We start from the raw sequence: 23,297 nt of genomic DNA on the forward strand, positions 1-23,297 counted from the left end.
ACTCTTTCCTGCCTATGCAGGGGGTCAGACTCGATGATCTATTGAGGTCCCTTCTGACCCTAACATCTATGAATCAAGGTAGGTACCCATGTAGCTTCACTGTATGAGCTTGGCTTCTTCTCTGCTTAGTAATGTCTGTCATGACTGCATGGATCTTATGCTTCTTTGTGATCCCCAACAGGACATAAAGGGCAGAGAAACTGCAGCTTTCCTTCAGTTTCCTCTCTTCACATGTGACACCAAGCGAAGCTGGTGAGTATTCAATCCATACTTCTCTTAAATTGTTTTTAGTTTTGTGAAGAAATCTCTCTCTCTCTTTGGATTGTCTCCTATGCCTCCTTCCTTCTGCCCCCTCCCCCCACACACTTTGTGCATCTGTAGAGCAGTGAGGCAGTACATGAAGAACGCGAAACTTGCCAAGTCTAAACTCTGGCCGTAATGCAGTGGTCTCATGTCCTTAATCAGTGGGTGTGGCAAATGCCCATTTTGCCTTGGGAAGTTGCATCCTTGAGTACATTTTAGGCCTTTCCTTCTCATTCTGTTTCCCCAGAGATGAGGGTGAGGGCTCAGATTACACCTACTAGAACAATGTTGCATCCATTTCTTGAGAAAAGAGAACAATCAAGTTGAAGTTCAGGAGGTTTTTCATAATAAGACCCCCGTTAGGGGAAATGGGCATTTTTAGCTTAGTTCCAACAAGGAGAAGAAATAACCTAAAATGCTGCCAAGAGCAACAGTACTACAGTACTGGTGCCAGGATCTTTAGGAGAGAATATGGTACTAGTGACCTCCATTGACAGTCTTGGCACTCTAAGATGAGTGAATGCTGAGCTGCAGATTTGCATTGAGCATAAGCACAATTTTGAGACTGCAAAGATTGTCCCACAAGATGGATTCTGTCATTCAAGAGAGAGAACATTTAAGCCCTGATCAGCATTATGGATTTAGAATAAAGCCAAACTTGTGAAGAGGGTGCATGAGACTTATGCCAATGGTAACCTTGATACTTAGACTTACTTTGGTACCAGTGGTTTGCTCAGTGAGCAACTTGTTGTACTTTAAGGAACTGGCACACATTCCCAACATGAACTGACCATGAAGGCTCTGGTACCAGACTTGCATCCAAAAGCACTGCTAGTCCCAGATATGTGCTTTTTCTTGCCATCTCCCAGGTATTTTTTCTATTTATCTAAGTTCTGAAAGGGACCTTAGAATGACTTTTGGACATTGTCAGTGCTAGGTACATGACTGCATTTGACCAGTCCATTGCCATCGTTGCAGTCTTACTGGAATATCACTCTTCCGTGTTGTCGAGGAATGGATCATTTGACATCTATTGTGAAAGAGGAGGTGGTTTTGGTCACTAATGGTTTTACTAGACAGACCTTCCATGCCTGAACTAGAGGAAGCCCCTTGTGATGTGGCAGAATGGCTTTGGGGATACTCCCAACTACCTCCACACAAAAGTCTTCATATTCTCTTTAGGCAGCCAAGCCAGCAGTTGTGTTGGCTGCAGTTGATTTTAAAGACTGTGCAACAGTTCCTGGAGATGAGCCAAATGTTCCTGCTAGATCCAAGATAAGGTGTGATGTAATTCCTGGGTGATGGCTTTTGGGATTCCAAAGGAAATTCAGGTGCTGATAGCAGACTTATCTCTGTTACACCTTCATAAAGGTTCATTTCCAGGGGTGGCCACGATGCCCCTGGAGACCCCCTCAGCCCTTGCCTCCTGGGCCTCCTTTGGGCGATCTCCCCTTCACCTCATCTGCCACACCTTGGTTCAATGATACCTTTAGGAAAGGGAGGTTACTCCAGGACTCCCCAAGTCAAATCTCCTCTCATGAACAGGGGTGTCCGTGCTCATTGCCTTAAGGGATAATAACATGGCTCTGACTGCTCCTTACACTACAGGTGTCACAGATGATACTCATTCCAGCTAAGATGCATCCCTCCTGGGCTATAGGCTCTCAGCCCCAGTCCTTGCCTCTCTTGGGCTATGGGCCTGTTGGACCCCTCTGCCTCCAGTTGTGACCCCCATTCTTTGGCCCCTGGGCCCTTTCTCTCTGGGCCCTGCCCCTGTTCCTAGGCCAGTCAAGATTCTGGAGCTCCCCTGGCCTTGCTAGTCTCTGACTGTTGTCCTCCTCAGAGCCTTCGGCCAATTTCTGGGTCCTGGCCCCGCTCCTGGGTCAGTGGGACCTTTGGGCTCTGTGGCCCTGCTGACACTCATCCCCTCCTAGGCTATAAATCTCCAGGCTCTCTGGCCCCTCTCTGTTTCTTCTGAGCCAGCTGGGACCTCCTTAATTCCCCTTAGTCCCTTCCACAAGCCACCACTACTGCTTACCCTCAGCTCAGATGTTACTGAGGAGCTCCTCTCCTCATAGTGCTCAGGACTAGACTGTCTGACCAGCTCAGGCCCTGGGCTTATATGCTTCAAGCCCCAGCCCCCTAATTGGTTCCTGCCACACCTGTAAACTGCCTTTCTTGCAGCCGTCTCCGTTCTTAAAATGACAGGCATACTAAGTGCCCTTGTTACAAGGGCTTGGATGGACGGGTGGGTGAAACTGGGTGGATGAAACTTTCTCTTTTTTGTTTCTTTCTCAGGGATTTGAGGGTGATGCTAAAATCATGCAGAGCTGTGCACTGGCTTTGTGCTATAATCCTTCTACTAGCCAGTCTCCAGCCTAAAAACTCTTCTAAAAAGGAATCTTTTTATTCCAAATGTGATGCACCTTGACTCCAGATGTGGCCAGGGCTGCCTTTGAGAGACGCTTCTGGAGTGTCTCTATGCATTCGTGGTTGCTTTTTTGCCCCCCCTGCTGCTTGACCACTGAGAACCAGTGGCAAACTCCTTGGCGGGTGGTGCCTCAGTCTTACCCCTCTGATAGATTTCAAGTCCTGGATGAGATGGGATTTTGCCAGCTAGAAGAATCACACCCTTGTCAGGCCACGTGCACAGGAAAAAATGGATCCTCCCTTCCAGAGAAGAGGTTTGTCTGGATGGTCAGATGCTCTTAAATCACAGTTGTCACTGACAATAAGCAAGTTATAAAAGTGTGCCTGTCTTCCTTGAAGCTTTCACTGAATTCTGATTCAAGAGGAAGGTGGACTGAAGTAAAGTTTATGGTACTTTTACATAGAAAAGTACATATGGTACATTTACATAGAAAATTTAGTGATGTAGAGCATCTCTTTCCCCAAGCTACTGCTTTATAACAGTTTCTGACTTGGAGTGACAACAGGAAATCTGCATACCACAGAATGCTAATAGTGTATTTGAAAAATAAGCTGTTTGATACTACTTTAAAGTTTTAAAATATTTTTCTTTTGTCTTTGAGTTATCCAAATGTTTAATGTTAATTTAATGCATGCATTTTATTTGTTTTTATTCATCATAGTTACACCATTCTTGGGATGTTCTCAAAGTAATAAAATCTTTCAGTATAGTCTATCCTAAAACTAGTATTATTTGACTTTTTAATAGAGAATTGAAAAACTTGAAGTTTGAAAGTGTAGTAAATTGGTTTTATTCAAAATGCAACATAGAATCTATATTGGCTATTTACAAGTGTTAATATGATATTTATGCATTTCTCAGTCTAATACCGTGTGGCTAATTTTTGGTGTAGCTGTTAAAATAAATAACCAATAAAAGGAAACATTACACTAATAAACAAGAGATGACTGGATGTGGCTCCGCTAACTGAGACAAGTTACTTAATCTATCTTCAGTGTTTCCTAGGAATACAAAGTATTCTTACCCAGAGTGCTTTAACAGACCTTTTTCTTCAGATATATTTTTCTTCAAGTGTAGCTCTGGTAGTATTTTTTATGACCTGAAGTTCGTCCATGTGTCCAGAAGCTCCCAATACTTTTCCATTGCCTCTAATGATCAAGTGATCTTACATTCATGGTTTCAGCTTAATAACACACAAGTTGACTAGAGATTTGTTTCACATGTCAGATTTTCCAAAGGGTTCTGGGAAATTATTTGCGGTTCTGTATAGCAAAGCTAAAAGTTATTGAAAATGTGTTATAGTTTCATAATAAAACGGGTGAGAAAATCATTGGCTTGGGAGCTAACTAAATATTTTCTGATAGCCTTTGCCTCCAGGGGGATACTTGGATCACTTGTAATAAAGGGATATCTTTGCTATCTTTTGGAGAATTGACTAGTATTCTGCTTAGGTCATAATTTGTGAAAATGCTGGCTGGAAACAGAATGTTACACTATCAAATTGTATGTAAGCATTGTGTTAAGATGCAGCTAACATTTTTATTGTTTATTTCGTGAATTGTTAATACACCATTTGTCCTCTGAGTATGTCTTCTAATAATTCAGACTCTAGATATACCCTAGGAGCCTTTCTCTATTTTTTTCCCCCTTCCCATTTTCTAATTCTGATCTGTGTACTTTTAGATCACCGAGGAAGTTTTTGCTGAGGAAATTCGGTTTGCTTAAGGAACGCCTTCAGGTACATAACAACTGTGCTTGAATATTGGGGGCATACTTGACTTTATTTTACAAGACTGCATATGTAGCTTTGCTACTGGAAGTAAATTACGCTTCTGTAATTGTGTAATGTTTAACGACTCAGTTTCTGTAAATGGAGACAAAAACTTTTAGATGTCTTAATCTGAAAGTTCTTATCACGTACTAAATGATTGCAAAATTTTGTAGTGAATTAATTTGAGTAGCATAACCTGAAAAATCACTCCTATGTGTATATAGAAATTATCATGAATTGTGCCAAAAAACGTAGAAAATGTCAACTTGGTTCATCTCCTTTGTTCAAGGAATGACATAGTGAAACTAACACTGTGGTTCTAGCTGTGATATCAACCTTTTAAATTAGTGAATGTAGATGCACTTGTGCTGCCTTTGTGCGCAAGGCAACATGTATGTATTAATAAAATAGGAGAGAGATGTTGAGTGGTCTGAAGACGTTATCAGCTGATCTTTTGAGATTCTCATTATCTATGGATAATTAAGCCACAAGGTGATTGTTAGGTATCCCAAGTTATTGTGATATTGAAGTCTATGTGTTGCACCATGCTGTCATTCTGTGTATGAGCTCTAAGTTAGAACCTGGTTCAGCACATCCCTCTAGGACAGGGGTTGGCAATCTTGCTGCTGCAGGTCACTGCTTGTGATGGAACTCTGTTGCAGGCCACTAATTTCTGCCTACTGAAGTGAAGCATGTAAGCTGCCTGTATTTACTTTTGCCACTGAATTTAAATGTCCAGTGGCAATGGAAAGGGTTACATTCTGTGGCATCAGTGCAATAGGAACAGAACAGGGAGATCTGGGCAGTCAGCTGAGGCTGTGGGGGGAATAGATGGAACTAAGCAGGGGGTAGGACCCTGGGGACACCCCTTCTGCTGCCCAGGCTTATTGTGCCATCATCCCTTGGAATTCCACACTCTTCATGGGCTGTATTTGCCCTTCAAGCCATAGATTGCTGACCCCTGCAGTCTAGGACACCAGTTTTGTGCAAGTCTCTTGCTAGGTCCTGTGCACTTCTGGGTAGAGTCTAGTCAGCATTTCTAGTTCTGGGACCTTCAAACACACTCCAAGGTTCAGATATCTTGTCTGACATTTTGCTATGTTGGGGTGCTGTTGACAAGCCAGTCTCACTCCTGGTATCAGTATCAAATTCTCAAGAGTTCCACTTCATCCAGAGCTTCACCTAAGCTGTGGGAACTTAGGCTCCCAGCTTAACCCCTTCAGCAACATGGCAAGAAAGCAAGGAACCCAGGCATGTCAAAGGAATCTCTAAACCACAGTGAATTTTAAAGTATTTGAGTTATAAACCTTTGAATACAATAAAAGTCCTGATATGTATCTTCGTCTGGTCTGACCTGGGCCTATTTAGGAGTCCAAGGATTGTTGTCATTTTGCCCTGGATAGAACACCTCCTGCCCTAGTTCTGATTACATGTGATGATATAACCTGTCCTCACCCCTCCACAAACACTCCTCTTAAACTGTTCTTTGATTTAGTGCCAAGGATAGTGTACTATCCTTAGGGGTAACCCTAAGTAGTAGGGAATTCCTAGTAGCTGAGGAATTATCAGAATCATTGGTACAAGGCTGCAGTCCCGATGGCCATTAATGATGGTCATTCAGCAAGATGTCAACTATCTTTCAGGTTCAGTGTTTAAGATTCAGTAAAATGTCTGTGTGCATATCCAGCCTTTTACTGTGTCCAGTATTTCCACACATGGAATCAGACAGTTCACGGTTGGACTTGGTCATGCTGCATATGTGAAAACATTGTACAGAAAATCTTTTTTTAAAAGGTTTTAGAGAGTTTAAAAATGTTATTTCACCCTTTCCTCTTGTATTCTTCAAATTATAAAATCAACATCCAACTTCATAGTTTTCCCTCCCTCTGAGGTCCGTAATGAATGAATTTTATAAAACTGCTGGCCTAAAGTTTCTATCTCCCAGCTTTGTAGGTCTGTGAGATATTGGACATTAAATGTGCTAGTGGTTTGAGACTGGACATTACCTACTGTTTCAGACCCACTGTAATTTGTTGGTGTGGGGAAGTCCACTTTCATAGTATATTGACTTAAGCAAAATGCAACTGTCTGCTTTGGAATGTAAGAAATACTGCTGTTGGAGATTGATTACTGTAAGGTTGAGAAGAGGAGTGAAGACTTCTAATTTCTTGTTCCCCCTTGTGTGCTTCTGTAGTGGCCTGTAGTCTGACCTTTGTGGAGTTTGAGTGTTTTTGGTTAGAGAAACTGAAGTACAGAAGAGAAAAAAAAAACTTGGTTAGTTGTAGAATGTTGCATTTTTAGTCAAAATCCTCTGCAAAATTGACTCAAATGTTACATCCATAAATAGCCGCTGTCTTCACTCATTTGAAAAATAAGGCATTTACCTGCAGTCTAAGCAATTTTCTTTAGTTTGGGAATAAAACTATGATATATCTGAGCCTTGCAAATGATCTTTTAAAGAGGTAATAAAAGGTCTAATATTAGCTTAATAAATGGGTAGGAGTGATTAGTAATCAGCAACATATAGTACCGTTGATAAACCTATTACAAAATAGATATTCTAAAATGATATTTCATTTTCATTTGTGTTATGTACATTTTCCAACATAAGAGCATGCACTTTTTGTCTTAGTGCACATTAATGAAAAGTTAGGGTACTTTTTAAATATGATAGGAAGAAAGAATGCTTGATATAAATAGGGGGAAAGACTGATGAAATAATTTGCCTACAGTTAGGATTTAATCTTGGAATTATAAAGGTCACTAGTGTTCTTGCTGCCCTTGCATCTTTTAATGCTTGCACGTAAGGAATGTATATAAGATTAAGGATGTAATCAATGGGAACATTTATTTTTTTCAAATCAAATATTCTTGTGCAGCTCTTGAAAGGACACATGATAGAATATTAAAGACCCAATCTCAGAAATGATCACCAATATTGAAAGGCTACAGATTGCAATTATATTGCACAGTATTGCTTCCATTAGATTTTTGTAAAGTGGAAAAGGTGACTCTAGGAGGAAAAGGTTAAAATATAGTTTACCCTTTAGTGAGGAGTTTGACGTTTGGGATTCACATAGTTAAGAATAATCTGTGTCCTTTAAGAGACTATAACTGAGGAGGTAGATAATTTTATTCTAATTAAGATCTGGACTTCCAATGAAATAGAAATCTTTTTTGTACATCTGGTGTTTCTCTTTTACACATTGTGGCAGAGCTTATGTTATTTGGAAAATAAAATGTATATAATAAAAAGAGAGAATTTGCATGAAATTGAGTGGAAAGTCAGTCTCCCATCTTCTTCCTACTCTATCTACACAAAGGCTAATATTTGCCTTTATATTGTTGGAAGAAAGAGCTATTCTTCAAATTGTTAGACTTTTCCTGACATGTTATAGGACTAATACATTAAATTGTTGATGTATATTAACTCTTCAACTGCTAGATTGCCTTTAAATCTTTATTTCCTATGTACATAACTTTTACTGGTTTCAGTTCATTGGAATTTATTTTGTAGCCCTGAGAGCACGTCACGCTACTGAACAGGCCAATGAAATAACAGATATGGAAGAAACTGCATTTCAAGTTTTGTTGAAGTTGTTTTAAGACAGGAGTGTCAAGCTCATCCGGCCCCACAGGCTGAATGAGAGTCTGTCTGTCGGTTGGTGGGCTGGAGCCAATAGACAGGGCCAGGCCAGTAGAGCACCACATGCAGCGTGCTTCCTGTGCCTACCCTTTGGGCTGCAGGCAGCATGCGCCAGCACCTCTACTCCATGGCTTGCACTGCAGGCACTGCCTCCAGTTATGAATCCAACCTGCACAGAGCCCAGGGTGTGTGCTACATGCAGCACCCCGCCAGATCAGCCTTGAGTGCTAGTCATGATTCGGTCTCAGGCCATCCAGGTGGTGCCTGGCCAATGCACAAGACTGTCTGGTGGGGCACTGCATGCAGTATACACCCATGCTGCCCTGTGCCATGGGCAGCACCCACAGCTTCTAGTTCAGTCCACATGCTTCAGGCAGCACAAGGCCCAGAGTGGGGCTGGTGTGTGGTATACATGACATATGGGCTGAACTCAGTCCTGGGGGTGTTGCTTATGGAAGGGGTGGCTAGCATGGGGTATGGGCTGTATGCAGCACCTCTTCAGACAGTCTTTCATGCTGACTCCAGCATGACCTTATCTGGACTGGCTCCAGAGCCAGCGTGCAGGGTTGGTTCAGCATGGGCACGTCATGCAGTGTGCACCCCAGACCAACCTCCTGTGCTGCAAGCAGTGTCAGGTCCAGCCTGTACAAAAGTCTGGCTCCACATGCCTCATGTGGGGTTGAATCGAGACCCCATGGGCTGGATCAAGCAGCTCCTTGGGCCAGGTCCAGCCTGTGGGCTGGATGTTTGACACACCTGTTTTAATATTTAAAAATGCATATTGTTAGTGTCAACAAGATCTCTGTACCAGATTAGGCCATTCCATGCCCCTCTTTTGAAATAAGTCTTTTTCTTCCCACCCCCTCCCCCCACAGTGTAAATTCTTCATAGGGGCCTGTAGGTTTCCTATTTAATTTCCTGTTGAAATTACTAAGGTTTGGATCAGGTCCTTAATTTCCAAGCAGAGCTCATAGCACTTGCTACAATTTTATCTTATAAAATGTATTTTAAATGGTCATAGTAATAATATTTAATAGTTATCTAGTGACTTTAGTTCAAGACTTTTGCACTGCTTTTCAGCAGAGGCAGGAGAAGCAGTGCTCTGGTTTTTGCTCAGCCTGTTCTTTTTAGCTGTTCTTCCCTTGATAGCACATTTCGCTAACCAATAATTGGCCAGGTCTTTTGGCTACTGTCCGCATCCTCCTTTCTATAGAAACTTCTCCTCTTCTTATCCAGGCTTTGTTCTACATTTATAGATCAGATAGCCTGAATTCTCCTATTGCCAGACTGCTGGATTTGAGCCTTATTGAAAACAAGACCATTTTCTGTCATATACTTTTGTGGAGCTTGGCTGTACTCTTTCAGTACACAGCTGTATTGATAGGTAGTGTCTTCATGACTTTCTGTTTTCATGAAGTTTTCAAAAGCATTAAGTGTATTTTGGTCACAAAAGCATTTCAGATTTTTCCCTTACTTTGAGGTTTGGCAGCTAACTTTCCATCTTTTCAGAAGTAGCAGTTTTGTTCCTAAGGTAAGCTCAAAATCCCATAAGAATATCAATGTCTATTTATCTTGATTTTTATGGAAACATGTTTTAATCGAGAAAAGATTATAAAGTATATGATACTCCCTAGACTGTACCAGAACCCTTGAAATACTACCTTTGTAGGACTCGGGTACTTAAGCAATGATATTCCCTTTAGATAAAATTCAGAGCCTCTAAGAAAACTCTCAAAGTTTTCCTTTTTGTCTAAATAAACAGTCTTTCTTGGGTCTGTTTATACCACATCTGAGCCTGCACCATGTGTATGCCCGAAACAGTCTCCCATGAGCAACTTTCGATGGCCCAGGGCTATGCGGAAGCTGCTATACTGGTCCACATTCTGGTCTTAGTGGGCAAGAGGTGCACTTCTTGGTGTCATTTCTGGACCTCTTGTGAATCCTTAGATGAATGGTGAAATATGCTGTTCCTTATTTCAGCTCTATATGTAAGGCTTTGCCAGTATATTCATATTGATTAGGGATTTGATTTTTATGACATTTTAATACAAGAAACAAATCCTAGTTATACATGATTATGGTGACAAAATAATACTGGCAAAAGTTCTATTTTCTTTTAAGGCACTGTTATAACTTACACCAGCAAAAGTCCTCTCTTGCTGGTATAAGTTTTATCTGTGCTAAGAGGTTTTGCTGATAAAGTTTTGCCAACAAACTATTTTCCAGCATAGTTGAGTATTTTGTGACCAAGGTTTAATCATTGGAAGACATGAGCGCATAGCATAAATATTATGACCTTCTATTCTAGATTGTAAATTCTTTTCTAGAATATAAGATCTTGGGGAAAGGACCCTATATTGCTTCATATTTTGTGAAGCACCTAGCATGCCTATAGGTATGGTAAAAATGAATAATAATCATGTTTGCAAGTTAGCCAGTTGGAATTCTGCAGCTGCAATTTTCTAGCCATGCTGCCATTTAGGGTTTGTTTGTTTGGTTTTTGTATTCAAGGATGTCTACATTAAATCTTAGTAGCAGAATTTTTGTTTTTCTCTTGTGCATATTACTTTTTTTTGAGAACAGAATAATGGAGGAACTAGCAGACACTCTTCTGATCAGTCCCATGCTGATGCTTTTAAGATTATTGTTTTGATAGTCCTTCCATTGTAAATTGAGTTTTAGGACTGAACTTTTAATGCATGCATTTTTTCAGATGCTAACTGTGCAGTAGCCTAACACTGCTACACAGTAGCATATTAGCATGGCTTTTGCCTGGCACGCTACTGTGCATTGTTATTAGGCTACTGCTCATTTAACGTCTCTTGTAGATGTGCCCTGTGTGAAATAAATGCATTAGAACCATAACTACACCAAAGAAGCAAGAATATTAGGGGATTCTGTATTCAGTCTCAGTGATCTGTGCATTACGTACAAGGGTGACCCTGGTTATGGGCAGGGCTCTTTATTTCAAATAGGGATGTTTTTCGCTTTGCTGGAAGGACATGCAGAAGTTTGGCAGAAAATGTTCTGCTTCTAACAATAGGAACAGAGGGTGTAATCCAGCCAATCTGAGAATTGCAGAACTTGCTACAGACTGTGCAGCTCCAAGCAGCCATTTATTATGTTTGTGCCTAGGGCAGACCCTGATTAGATTAAGTGGAATACAGTATAGGCCTGTTCTTAAGTTCAGACTGGCTAAGTTTTTGGTAGGGGAAAAATGGGATCCAATATGGAGAATATATTAAAAACAGATACCGAAAGTATTCTTTGTATTTTAGCATATATAAACTCAAGATGTCTTGTTACTGAATAATATATTGTGCAGATATCATTGTGATTATCTTTTAAATTTATCATAACTCCCTTCAAGGTACTTGACTATAGTATATTTAACTCTAAATACAGCATACTGCTCCTCTCTTTCTGTTCTGCTTAATTTACTTTTCTGGTCTAAAACTCTGAAACTTTAATTGTTACTGAGTGTAGATAGAGCGAGAGTAAGAATTGCTTGGCATTGGAATTTTGAATGCTTTTGGATTCAGCCTAATGGTTTGAATGACCAGATCTACACAGATGTTTTAGTACAGTAAAAATCCATTGACATATATTGAAAATATGTTGAGTTAGATCCTAGGGCTATGCAAATAGGGAAGTATATGATTTTGCTGATTTGGAGGACAGTGATTTGATTTTGGCTTTGGAAGATTCGGCGCTGATTTGGAGAGATTAGGATCGGCTGGGGAGAGGCAGGCACAGCCAGGCAGCTACAGGTTCTCTTGCGGCTCCTCCAGCTGTGCCTGCCTCTCCTCAGGTGGGGGAGCTGTGGGGGAAGCCCCCATGACTGACCTGCCCGGCCCCATCCCCCACTTGACTCCAGCATAGTCCTGGCACTTAAAAAAAAAGCCCAGTACTCACCAGATGCAGAAGCCACAATTGGGGCCTCTGGATGCTCGTGGCAGAGCCCCCCTGCACAGCACGGGGCAGCAGGGATTGCTCCCCCTGCTTGGCACCCATGCAACAGCTGTCACATTGTGTGGGTGCACTGTGGCTTAGCAGGGTGCTGTGCGCTGTCTGGGAGCTTGGGCCACTGGGGTTGAGCGCTTCCGGGCTCCGGCTAACACATGGAGTCACCCCAGCTCCCAGACAGCCCGCGGCACCCAGCTGCTGTGTGGGTGCCATGTGGGGGGGGGAGGCGATCCCTGCTGCCCCCCAGTGCCCCGTACTAAGTGGGGGTGCTCTGCCATGAGCACCCAGAGGCCCCAATCGCCGCTCCTGCATCTGGTGAGTATGGTGCCTTTTTTTTTTTTTTTAAGTGCCTGTACTAGGCTGGGGCAGGGGATGGGGCTGGGCAGGGTAGCCATGGGGGCTTCTCCCGGAGCTCCTCTGGCTATGCCTGCCTCTGCTGCCACTTGCTCAGCTGGCACTGGCTGGTGTGATGCAGGCGTGGCTCGCTCCAGGCGGCAGCAGAGCTCCTGCTCTCTGTGCTGCCGCGCCTGCATCTCCTCCAGATCGAATCGGCTACCGAAGCTTCGCACAGCTCTATTAGATACCTGAGCATGTTAACAGAGAAATGCAGTGGTATTGGCAGAACAGTTAGTTTCATCATAAGCCATTTTTTTTATTTTTGCATTTCCAGCTTCTAGGTTGTCATACAAACTATTGCTTACCAAGACTTAACACGTGTATTCGACACTAAGTATTTTGAATAATCTTATTTAATTCAAGGCAATGCTTACCATGTGTAGAATTAAACAAATGCATATAACTTTGCAGGTTGGGAGCATGTTTTTTTTTGTCAATTTTGACCTACCTATTGAATGCCCTGTTTATTTAAAATTAGATGCATCTGCTTAATTTAGATAGCTCTATGCTATATCCAACGGCAAAAGCTCACCTGGGACAGTGTAGATCTAAGATTCTAACTTATAGTAGGAAATGAGAATAGCTTGTCTAGCCAGACTAACGTCAACTCCCAAAGGCCCCCAAACTGTTTTGCAAATGTAACAAATTTGCCATTTATGGGATCACTTCACCTGCCATTAAAATGCCATATTTGATTTGAACAATGCCAGGTTTTTTTCTACAAAAATATTTCCAAATTGTTTAGCAAAAGCAATAAATATGTTGGACTCAATTGAAACTTCAAGGAAAATTTAAGTAGGATGAAAGCAACTCCCTCATTTGGAATTTGTTCAAGGCACCATTGCTTAATTTTGTGAAAAATTCCATAGAATGTTTTGTGTCTACAGATGGTCAGGAATTCAGTTGTACTTCTTATTTAAAAGAGTGATTTTAAGGATGACAAGATAGACAAATATAAATGATAAATATAAGTGATAAAATGGATGCTGTATGCAGCTCTTGGTTTGTAATGTGTGCTGTGTGTGGAATTATTATTTTTTTATTTTATTTTAAATTGGATTTCTAACATTACGTTGCCTTGTGTAATTATTTCTGTTTTCTGCTTCTATTTTCCCATGTTTGCTTAATTTCTTTTAATGATTTTTTTTTTTTGTGTGGTTGTTTTGTTTTTTTAAAGGGAGCTTTGACTGTGGGATTACAAAAAAAAATCCTGGCAAATGTTAGCCCATGGCCTTGCATTTTGGGATACTTGAGCTTGTATTATGAACGTTCACACAGATATTTTTTTTTCTGTCAGAGTAACTAAGTAAACCATAATGCTTTCTGAACATTAGAGTCAATATTCAGCAGCTATAAGGTGTTTACTTCACAGTGTGTAGTGCACAGGAACTGATTGGTTTCACAGCGCAGGGTGGAATAATTGTCATAACCTAGATTCTGCTGATGCATCTTAAATAGTCATTTTTGTTACCTGTGGAACTCCTGCTTCCACCTGCTTTGTTCTTGGTACCACTGTGTGCTCTAAACCTGTGCATGACTTTCAAGTGAATAAGGATCCATTTTGGTGCTTCAGAGATTAAATAATGTTGTAAATCACTAAATACTCTTGCTAGTCTGTGGCATTGGAGTCTAGAAGAGAGGATCCTAAATGTAGCCATGGTGAATAAAATCCAGTGTTCTATGACTGCCAGTGGAAGCTGTAAGTGAAGAGCTCAAAGATAAATAGAGAGTGACATTATCCTTATATTGTCCACAATACATTTGCTCAAGAAAAGAAGTAGTTCAAAGAACACGACATGAAGTTCCTGATGTGGAAAAAAGCCTCTGTATGCCTAATACATTGGAAAACATTTGTTCAAGAACAGCTCATCCTTATGCAGAATTTGCCCCTATAGTATCAAGGTCAGTATCAGCTTAGGTTATCTGCTTCATATATATTGAATGTGATGCCTGAGGTCAGCTTTCACTTGCAAATGCTGCTGTATGGAATATTTTCTCTGGTTTTGTTCAAGAATATGTGTAAATTCTTTGTTTCACATCTACTCATTTTCACTCCCCCTGCACTTCATGGATTGTCTTCTCCTTAGTTGTATAATAGATATTCTTTTCAAACATCTACAATTTCAGATTGAAAAATCACAATTGTAGGCAAACTAGGAAATTGAATTGTATTATGTTCCATTTTACATATAAAGCTTGTGGAAACAATCCTTATGTAAAATGGATGAGCTCTCTTTCCTGAAATTATACAGAATTAGGACCCTGTCTTCCAGATAAAAATAAACCATCTGTTTATGTGGTAGATATTCAGGATAGTTTTTTGGTCTTTTATTAATCACAGTACAAAAGGTTTGTATTGTCAGTCTGATATCTAGTCCAGAGGAAGTGGCAGTGTGTTGTTGCACTTCTGCCAGAGAGCTGGGTGAGTGGGACTCACTAACCGTAGTCTGCCTTTTAGTCTGTACTTGTTGCAGCCCAAGTTCATCAAAGTGCTGGTGAAGCTGCCCTGCTCCTTCCTGTTCCCCTGCATGAGGAGTGAAAGCAGTGACTGAGTGGTGCATGTTTCCTTTATGTGATGGAGGCATTGGTATGGTACACAGACATAAGGGACTACATGGTAGCACATATTGCTGCCTCTAATCCCTCAGCATCCCATGCTCTGGTCTAAGATCTTTTTAAACTGGTATGTGAGTTGTCTTGAAACAGGAGAGAGACAGACAGACAGACTGTCTGCCCTTTTTTTCCCTCCATTCCATGTATGTGAATGCTGTCCTGTCCCTAGTAATTTGAGCTGAGTGTCCAAAATATGACTTGAATTGAAAACACGGTAGTTTTGGATTGTAAAGTCAAATCTCCTGCTAGCTTTGTCCATCTTCACATCATTTTGTCACAGAGTACTGTGGGCATTGCTACATGTACCTGTACTTAAAAGTGTATTGGTAACGTGTTCCAGTCACTTACCTGGCATAATTACTCAGTGGTTCAGAAAGTTTCCTTTATCATTTTCTAGTGCAGTGGTTCTCGAGCTTTTTTGTACCAGGACCCATTTGTAAACATCAGTGGCCAGTCCCAACCCAGTGCCCCTCACTCCTGACCTACTGCCCCCCACCCCCAGGTCCCAGCCCCACCATGTGTGGGGCAGGGGGTGGATGTGTGGGGCTGGTGGGGAATGGGGGAGCCCCAAGCAGCTGCTCGCGGGCTGGAACTTTGCCAGCCTGCAAGGGAAAAGCCACGGTTTCCCGCATTTTAATCCTTTAAAAGAGAATCCATTTTTAGAGTTTTTTTGCGACCCTTTCGTATATTCTTGTGACCCACGGGGTTTATAAATACTGCTGTACTGTCTTTATATTCTCTCTTACAGTATATTATTCATGACTTAGAATGGTGCAAGGTGTCTGAGTCATTAATGACTGGCTTTTAAACACTGACAATCAACGTTCCTCCTATGTATTAATTGCTTGATACCTTGGTGCTTTTTTGAATCCGTTCTTCAGTTCCCACTTGATTGTATAATACTCTCAGGCCAAAAATAATGCACTTTAAGGAACACTTTTCTTGTTATGTTCAGTTTGCTTTTTTGTACTTTACTTGATCTAGATGGTATTGATTGGACTAGTTATTGACTTTTGATTCTAGTAAATTTCCAGGTAGTTTTCATACAGTAGCGCAGGGCTGCAGTGTTCAGGGAATGTTTCAAAGTCCAAAATACATAACATTATTGTTTCAAATGCTGCACTTAAATTGAATGCTGTGACTGTTTTGTTGTTTAACTGTAGTTCGAACATCTATGAATATACTCCTTCACTTTTCTTGCATGCATTTGAACAGTTGAACAGTGAGTTGCTTTGATCTTCACTATTGATCTTCAACTTTACTTTGGAACTAGGTCCAGATATGTTCACTGAAACATTTGGCTTGTAACCCTGGGTTTTGAAAATTCTGCATAATTGTTCAGTAGTGATTTTTTTTTTTTTGCCTGTGTGGTTAAGGCTGCTTTGTGCTAGCTCAGAAAATTGTTATCTGTTCTTGTTGGGGAAGTTTGCTGCTGTGAAGCAGCTTTATTATTTCCAAAATTAGATGTATTGTATTTCTATAATGATCTGCTCTATTAATACTTAGTTTGATTTGTTAGAAAAAGTAAAAAATGTCCTACCCACTGTAGCAGTGTCTGATGATTGAAAAAATAATAGTGATCATATAACTCCTACATAGTGTCTACTGAATTCCTGGTGATGGCATGGTAAATAGCATGGAAAGGTGTGAAACTGCCACTTCACTGTCATGGAAAACATCCTGCTAACCAGCTCTTTAGGTTTGAATTTGAGAATGATACAAGCCAGAAAAAACGGAGGAATCAGGAATTATAGTTTATGTTCAAGTGATCTTAACTTCATTGAACTATAAGAAATTGCCTAAAAGCTGTGTTCCCAGCCCTTTAAATTTAAATCTTTAATCTTTTCATTAAATGCAGCTTAGTTTTAGAGTTCACTTTCTCAGGAAACACTAGATAATCCTCATTTTGCGTGCATTTTAAGGGTTTGCATACATTCTTGGGTTTTGTGTTTGTGTTTAGTGTTTTCTTTTTTTATTTTTTTCACTATTTAAAATGTTAATTCCTTAGTGTTTTACATTTTGGTGTTTCTTTGATGCCAGCTGTATCAGATTGTGTGAATTTAAGCACGTGCATGCACGTTGATTTCAGGGTGGTTTATTTCTTTTTTTTTTTTTAAGTCTGAGAGGCTACTCTTTAAATTTCAGCTTGTGTGCACAAATTGCTGGATTGGAGCCTATGTAGATAGTTTGATTTATGTAGACCTTGTTTTTCTAAAAAATACAAATGGCTTCAATTTTTATTTGCTCAGCCATTGTGTATTACAGTTTATGAGTCTTGGTATTTCAGTTGCACCTCGCTATTGGGTTTTAGTGTTTGCAAACTTACAAAATGTAAGTATGTAACTATTGTTAGAATTGTATGATGATAAAATCCAATACCAGTTCAAAAGGACTAAAATGTTTGTAGCATTTAATGTAAACCTTCTATCTCATGAAGTATCATTATCTCTTGAAAAAAGACACTTTTAGTTTTGCAGGTGAGAGTACCAAGGAAAATTTCATGAATACCACATAGCCTTAAGCTGAAACTGTAGTGGAGGCATGTTGGAACCACTTGTAGGAAACAATCAATACACAAACCTTTTGACAAAAAATGTTTTTTGTAGCTTAGGGATATGCACATTTTTACTTTCATTGTTTAGTCTCTTCAGCCAGGAACAGCCCAGTTGAAGTTAATGGTCTGTACTTGGACTAAGTATTTGTCAATTGGACTAAGTCTACCCCAGTCTAATCCTTAAAGAGCTGTTCATTAATGTACAATATCATATTTTCTAACTATATTGGCAGGGCAGCCCGTGCAGAATTTTCTGCTTTTAGTAAGACAGAATTTATTGTAATTAGCGGTTTACCTGTTTTTCGGAATCCCTACAAGGCCTTTATGAGGCAGATAGGCATTCTTGTTTCTCTAAACCTGTATCCCAAGAAGACCCCATTTGCCATGCCATTGCACTTCCTTTTTTTCTCCTCTTCAGGTTTCTATTATAATATTTTACTATTGACAAGTCCTTGTATTGCACATAGGAACTCCACTGAAATTAGGATGGTGATAACTCTTTTGAGTTGAGAGACCACTACAACAAAACCATATGTGATATTGAGACAGACCAGTGAATTACTGTCTTTGTACACGACTATAAAGCATTGGTTGTATTGCTGCTGCACAAATAATAAATAATAATGAAAAGATCCTAAATTCACATTAGTGAAACAGAGAGGAGTCATGATTTGGTTGAGGCCATAGGGGGATTTGAAGTCAGATCCAAGATTATAACTCCGGAACATAAGACCATGCCTTCCTGTTCTGTTTTTATATTACTTATGAATGTATTTTTTAAAATGCATTTCAAATAACCAGTCTTGTGGGCACTTGTGGCACAGTGATTATACCTAAGTAGTCAAAAGATTTTTTTTGCAGTTATAAAAAATGTCCACAAAACCAGTAGGAACTCAAAATTGTTGGGTTTTATGCAGGTGCAAGGTAGTCTTACTTTTTGTGGTTGAAAGCTAGATGGTCATGTCTGAAATTTGCTTCAGGGTTTCTACAGGAAAGCATTCATTAATTTGACAAATCACAACATTGCCATCTTCACATACGTTTTGGTTGTTCTTTAGTACTTTTGAATTTGATGTTGTCTATAGTGAGCTTTTCAACAGTGGTTTCATTGATACAACGCTGAAATTATTGGTAACGCACAGTTTCATACTGCAAAGTGTGTGTGTAATATTGTGTCCGGTGGGATCCTGCATCACAAAATTTGCATAGTTATAGTTCTGGTGACATCGTATCTCATATGAAGAATCTAGGGACCTGGTACAATATCAGTAAAACTGTCTCATAGGTATGATTCAAGCAGTTTTATTAGCAACATATGGGGTATGAAGGAGCCACAGAGGGTAGTTTTGAGTGTAAGGGTGCTGGACTATCTTTTTCTACATGTAATTATATCAGTCCTCTTCTATGGCATTATTTGTAGCTGCTCTGGGATTGCTGAAAAATAACTACTAATATGGTGACAGAAAGGATCAGAATAAATTATAATTGTTGACTTTGCAAGAAATTTGTTGGCAAAAATGTTTACTTTCCCAAGCTCGGTTGCCGTTTCTGCTCTCATTTGGTATCTAAGCCACATACACAAAATAGTATCTTTTTGAAAATCTTGTGTTTTATTGGCAGTCTTACTCTCTTGCATGCTAGATACTCCTGAGTTGCAAAAAGTAATTTCAGTTGGCAGTATTGTTGTTTTTCTTTTTCATCTCTGTTGTTGGCTAGATATTTAGGGCTAAGAACATGCTATTTGTTTAATTGGTAACCAGTTAGTGAATGTTTTTACTTCCTGAATAGAACATGTTTCTCACTATGAAAAATTACTTATCTTCAGATAATCAGTTCATCATTTCAGCATTGTTGTTTTGACATTAAAAACCAGAAAAATGCAAACTGAAAATTTTATTAGCATTATTTTTAGTCATAATTTATTCTGGAGTGGTAATACCTCATGCTGTGGTGAAAAATGACAGAAGTTAAGGTGTTTTACTGTTTTACTATCTGTTAACTGGCTACTGAGAAAGCTGCACAGTGCATTTGTTTGAAAGGAATACTAAGTGGACTTCTGGCCTTGGAATTTTTTCAAACATCTATGTAGTTAGAAAACATTGTCTGTACCATGCCTCTATGTAGAAAAGCTTCATAGGGATTAGGAATTCTTAGAGCTCCTCCTCACAGAATTCCTTCTGGATACTTTCATCAGCGCATTTTAGTTTTACTATAAAAGCAACAAGAAGTCTAGATTACAAAGCTGGTAGGACACCAGTGCTGCTTACAGACATAAAGGGCTTTTTTGGTGCTTTTATCTAATAGCTGATCCAATCAGCTAATAGCTGATCCAATCAGCTATTAGATAGAAGCGCCAAAAAGCCTTGCTGAAGTGGCCAGGTCAAACTAATGTGCTGCCTCTTCCTTTTTTTTACTTCTGTCAGCAGCCCAAGACATCTGTGGAAGAAGAGGCTGTCCATACATAGGTATCAGTTCTAGGGCCTTGTGACTACAACATTTCTAGCTCAGTTCCTGCCCTTCCAAAGTTCCTACAACTCTTAGTATAGCGTTGTCCACAAATTTTATAAATGTGCTCTCTCTTTCATCATCTGAGTTATTAAAGAAAATATTTAATAAAACTAGGCCAGTGACTGACCCTTGTGGGACATCACTTGGAATGTCCACCCAGTTTAATAATGAATTGTTGATGACTTTGTTTCAAGTAAGTAGTACCCCTATTTTCTAGTGACTATCTCCAGTATCTTTCTCCAGTTAGCTTATTAGAATGTTATGTGGAGGTGCATTAAAACCCTTACTAAAGATGTTATTATATCCGCTACTTCCAGTGGATACGTTAACCTCTGTCACCTGTCAAAAGACTAGGAAAACACCTGCCCCCCCCCCCCCCCCAAATATGTGGTGTGTTTTTGATACCTTATTTTCTTACTTTTTCAAAGAAATTGCTTAACAACTTGTTCTAACAACTATCTGATTATTGAAGTTAGTCTGATTGGTCTGCAATTTTCTAGATCCTCCTTTTTTCTCCTGTTTCAGGATAGCTGCTGTATTTGCCTTTTTCTGGTTTTCTGGGATCTCCATTATTTTTCAAAGATAATTGTTAGTGATTCATAAATTGCTCTGGTTAGTTTCTTGAGGACTCCAGGGTACTGCTGGCTTGAATAAACCATTCTTACATAGATATTCTTTTACCTGTTCTGTTCCTAGGTTTGTGTTTCTGCCTCTGTTAATTTTAATGTGTTAAGTATCTTGTCACAATTAATTTTTTTTGTGAAGATTGAAGCAAAACAAAAAAAATTGAACACTGCCACTGTGCTAAGTAAATAAAAAAAACACAGCACTCAGTTTGTGAATAGGTAAAAATGTTTATGTTTGTAAACCACATGTATCTAAAATTGTATGGTTCCATCATCCACTGCTGCTACCTGTAAAATAAAGCTGTATGCTTTCACTAATGTTTAATTTGTACAGTTTTTTGCAATTGCACTTAACTTGATTTTCCTTTTCTGGTCTTTTTATTCATCCCATATATTAGGCACGGAATAAAATATTTACTGTCTGTAACAATAAATGATGTAAACTAGTACCCACTAAAATTAAATAAGGAAAGGAAAACTCAACTTGGGTACTTATCCAAGAGTCTTAAAAGAAGTAGCTGAAGAGCTTGGAAAGACTAATATTAATTTTAGTAAACCCTTGAAAAACTAGAACAATTCTAACATTGGAGGACTGCCAATGGAGTTCTGATATTTAAAGGGTAAAGGAGATGACCACAAGAACTATAGATCAGCTAGCTTGATGTCAATCCTGGGTAAATTAATGAAATGGTTAATTTGGAGCTATATCAACAAAGGCTTAGAAACTAAACATATGATTAATGCCAGTTACTATGGTTTCATGGAAAGTAGATTTTGTCAAACAAACCTGTTGTCTTTTTTTGACAGGATTACAGGTTTGGTTGATTAAGGCAATTGTGTTGATATAGTGTACTTGAATTTCTCCAAGGCATCTGCCTTAGCACCACATGATGTTTTGATTTTAAAAAATTGGTTTATATGGAATCAATAGGGAATATATCAGATAGATTTATGCCTGGCTTACTGACAGATCTTAACAAATAATTGTTAGTGGGGAGTCATCAGTGAACAAGACCATTTCAAGTGGTGCCTCCTGGTATAATTTTTTGGTCTAATAATATTAAATATTTTTATCAACAGCTTAGATGATGATATAAAATCTTAGCTGATATATGTTGTAGTGATGGAAAGACATAGTGTAGTAAATAAGGAGGCTGGCTTCTTATTACTTAGTGACCCGAGTCACCTAGTTAAACGGTCACAATCTAACAAAGACTGTTTTTAATACAGCCAAATGCAAGGTAATGAATCTGGTAGTCAGGATTGCAGGTTTGCTGATAGGTCGGGAAGCTGTGGTTTTGGAAAGTAGTCATATCTCAGAGAAGGATTTGGGATTATCATAGTTAGTCACTTGGAGATGAGCTCTCAATGCATTGCCATGACAAAAAGAGCTAATGAAGTCCTCTGATATATAAAAAAGAAAGGAAATTGTCATTTAGAAGTATAAAAGCAATTTTGCCTCTGTATGTAGGTAAGATATACTGTGAGTATAACGAGTATCCTGTGTCTAGTTCTTAGGTCTACACTTCAAGAAATTTCTGTAAAGACTAGAAGGTTCAAAGAAATGTCAAAAATGATCCGTGGCCTGGAAGTTTCTGGGTTTAGGCATATGTAGGTGGAACTTGAATGGTCTGAAATAGGTATGGGTCAAACTAGGCAATCTACTGTACCTACTAGCATTAAACCCTATGGAATTCTGTTTAAGTAGAATTTTTGTAAATCTTATTTTACTGCCTATCTGCAAACAGAGGGGAAGAGCATAGGGGAAAACAATGTGTATATGTACCAAAATGCAGTTGATAGATCATACTTTTGATCTAGCACCTTTGACGGTTCCTTTAAATTGTATAACATATACACTTTATGTATCTATACGTTCTTATGTAATTAAACACACAGACTGGTTAAAGAAAACTGAAAATAGAAGGCAAACATCACTTTAGCAGAGAAAGTTCTAGTGAGAACTTTTACAACACCTTTCCTTTCTTTGTTTATACACATCACATTGCTTTTTAGTCTCCTTTCAGGCCTTTTAACTGAATAATCTACATAGTTGTTTAGAAAGGTTATTACTTTTATAGTTCAAGTTTTATTTATATCCCCAAGCTTATGTTTATGAAAAAATAATTTCCCCAGATATATAATGATATTATAGATACTACTTACCACTTGAGTTTCATGGACAAAAATCACATAACTCGTAAATGTGTGAGAAACAGCGTGTAAAACTCGCCTTCCCCTGGCCAGTTTCAAACGGTGGAGCTCCTTGTGGGCCAGATCCAGTGTGGGGCATGCAGCAGCTGTGGCAGCTCCAGATCCCACTGTGCTTGTGCTGGAGCTGGATTGATCTACTGTTACCGTAGGGGGAGCTCTGGCAAGGCATACAGCAGTGGTGGCTCTAGAATAGGGCTGCAGAGGTAGGTTGCAGCAGTGATGACAGATAAAGTGGCCAGAGGGGGGCCAGGGCTATATCATTTTCCTGC

At 39.5% G+C, this 23,297-nt stretch overlaps 1 protein-coding gene across 8 annotated transcripts in view; it reads left to right on the forward strand.

Annotated features, from left to right (window-relative positions):
* Positions 1-23,297, forward strand: part of GTDC1 (glycosyltransferase like domain containing 1) — a 317,443-nt gene that overhangs the window by 11,493 nt on the left and 282,653 nt on the right. For 5 of the 8 annotated variants that reach the window (XR_003093480.1, XR_003093481.1, XR_003093482.1 and 2 more), the window contains exons 1-2: positions 7-252; positions 4,418-4,472. The gene's annotated coding sequence lies outside the window, so the exon portion shown is untranslated. Of the gene's footprint in view, positions 1-6; positions 253-4,417; positions 4,473-23,297 lie in introns of those variants that run through there. The other 3 variants (XR_003093474.1, XR_003093475.1, XR_003093476.1) reach the window with 2 other exon arrangements.

Source organism: Alligator sinensis, unplaced genomic scaffold (assembly GCF_000455745.1).
Source record: "Alligator sinensis unplaced genomic scaffold, ASM45574v1 scaffold693_1, whole genome shotgun sequence".
Classification (NCBI taxonomy): Eukaryota; Metazoa; Chordata; order Crocodylia; family Alligatoridae; genus Alligator; species Alligator sinensis.